General features: G+C 37.2%; 1 pseudogene; it reads left to right on the top strand.

The window, feature by feature from the left end:
* The first annotated feature begins 405 nt into the window (after nt 1-405).
* LOC132308454 (polyubiquitin 11-like) lies at nt 406-2,221 on the top strand (annotated as a pseudogene).
* Nucleotides 2,222-2,678: the final 457 nt, after the last annotated feature.

Genomic DNA, 2,678 nt, shown 5'->3' with positions numbered 1-2,678 from the left:
TTTTATTATTTAAAATTTTATTTTATTTTAAATGAGACTTACCGTTTTTAATAATATTCGAAGTACCTTATTAAACAAGCATGATTAAATATCCGCCGAATACATTTAGAATATTAGATGTTATTGTAGTGCTTACAGGGGTTAGAATTCTTATTTATTTTTTTTTGGTTTTCCCTGCGTTAGATTAATCTCCACGGGAAAAGACAAAGTAGCTTTGCTTTGCGTGTAGGTTGGTGCGTTACACGTGGTTTGAACTGATTGGTCTTTTCCGTAACTCGTTTTCGCTCAGGAAAAAGACAAAGTAGCTTTGCTTTGCGTGTACGTTGGTGCGAAACACGTGGCTTGACCTGATTGGTCTTCTCATAAATTCGCTTCCGCTCCCAATTGGGTCATCTTGCCTATAAGTAGAGGCGTTTTTGAGGCAAATTCTTCATTGCGATTTCTGATTTTGTTTCATTGCGATATTTTTTAAGACCTTTAAATCTCTCTCGCTCTCGACCTCTACCTCTTCTCTCTCTCAAGGTATTAGGGTTTCTTCTTTTCTCTTTAGTTAATTGTTTTTTTTTTTTTTGGGTGTGAAAGTTCTTTTAATTAATCAGGCGTGTTTAGAATTGTTTTGATTTGTTTTCATCGGCTGGAATTCGTTAGAATTGACGAACAGTTATGATTTTAATAAGCGATTTGTTTTTATCGGATTTCTGGTTAGATCTGTTTGAAGTTTATTAAGGGTTCTTTGAATAGATTGAATTTGATCAAATCTGAGTAAATAAGAAGATTTGCGACATGTTTCTAGATTGATCTTGTATCTTTAAACTTCCATTCCAGAAGAGTTTAGGTTAAGATTTGCGATATGTTTCTAAATTTCCATTCCAAAATATTTTATCTTAAGATTTGATATATTTTTAATTTCTATTCCCAAGGATTTTTTGTTTTCAAGGTCCGTTTCCAAAATTAATTTTATCTCCGATCTGATTTTCTTGTTTTAGAACAAGTTTTTCTGGGGAAGAAATTTTTTTTTTTTTTTAAATTCATTAATCAATTAAATTTCTCCGTGTTTTCTTGATCGGTATATGCTATAGTCCCAATATTTGAATATCTTCTGATTTAATTATGTATTATGGTTGAATACAGATGCAGATCTTTGTCAAAACCCTCACGGGCAAGACGATCACCCTCGAGGTTGAAAGCTCAGACACCATAGACAATGTCAAAGCGAAAATCCAGGACAAAGAGGGCATCCCACCAGACCAGCAAAGGCTCATCTTTGCCGGAAAGCAACTCGAAGACGGCCGAACCCTAGCGGATTATAACATCCAGAAGGAGTCGACCCTTCACTTGGTCCTCCGCCTCAGAGGGGGTATGCAAATTTTCGTCAAGACCCTCACCGGAAAAACCATCACTTTGGAAGTGGAGAGCTCTGACACCATAGACAATGTCAAAGCCAAAATCCAAGACAAGGAGGGCATCCCACCCGACCAGCAAAGGCTTATATTTGCCGGAAAGCAACTCGAAGACGGCCGAACCCTGGCGGACTATAACATCCAAAAGGAGTCGACCCTTCACTTGGTGCTCCGCCTCAGAGGTGGTATGCAAATCTTCGTCAAGACCCTCACGGGCAAGACAATAACGCTGGAGGTTGAAAGCTCTGACACAATTGACAATGTCAAAGCTAAGATTCAAGACAAGGAGGGCATTCCTCCGGATCAGCAGAGGTTGATTTTTGCTGGGAAGCAATTGGAAGATGGGAGGACCTTGGCTGACTATAATATTCAGAAGGAGTCGACCCTTCACCTGGTGCTTCGTCTCCGGGGTGGGATGCAAATTTTTGTGAAGACATTGACCGGAAAAACCATCACTCTTGAGGTAGAGAGTTCGGATACTATAGATAATGTGAAGGCAAAAATTCAGGATAAGGAGGGTATTCCTCCTGACCAGCAAAGGTTGATTTTTGCTGGGAAACAGCTAGAGGATGGGAGGACACTGGCGGATTATAACATCCAGAAAGAATCCACTCTGCATCTGGTCCTCCGCCTCCGTGGTGGTGGTTTCTGAAAATGATGGTGGTCTTATTCATGGTTTTGGGTCATTTGTGGTTTATATGTGTTTTGATGTTTTCAAGTAGTTTAGTGTCTGGTTAAGCAGCTGCAAGTTTGTGTTTGTGTCACTATATAATATAATAATCCAGTTCTAATGCAATAGTTGTTTTTTGGTTCGGTTCTAACTTGTGGTGTTGGTTAATTTTAGTGAAATGTAAAAATGAAATATTAATGAGTAATATTTTCTGAAGAATTTTTTTGAGTAATGATAGGAACTGAAAAGGAATTTTCGAATTAACATTGAATTTGACATGATTGGCTATACTTTTAACTGAATTTGATATAGTTGACTATACTTTTAAAGTCAGATTCGAGACTTATTCGAAGAAATAATTAGGGAACTATCCTTTTCCTTCCACTAACTATCCAAAACATTCAACCAACTCTTTGGGCAGCAGGGGTAATATTCTCTAATTGGAAAGTTAAAATAATTAGGTAACCCTATCATTTTCCTTTCTTTTTATACTGACTTTCCAACACATTCACCCAACTCTTTGGGCATTATTGTGAAACTAAAATTTTTGATTGGAAGAGTAATATTCTCTATTTGGAAAGTTTTTTAGTATTATATTTTTAAATATG

This window comes from Cornus florida, unplaced genomic scaffold (genome assembly GCF_030987335.1).
Source record: "Cornus florida cultivar Cherokee Brave unplaced genomic scaffold, ASM3098733v1 CherokeeBrave_3.0.0_Hap2_Chr05, whole genome shotgun sequence".
In the NCBI taxonomy this organism is placed as follows: domain Eukaryota; kingdom Viridiplantae; phylum Streptophyta; class Magnoliopsida; order Cornales; family Cornaceae; genus Cornus; species Cornus florida.
The sequence above is the reverse complement of the archived record's forward strand: the minus strand, read 5'-3'. Positions and strand labels throughout refer to the sequence as shown.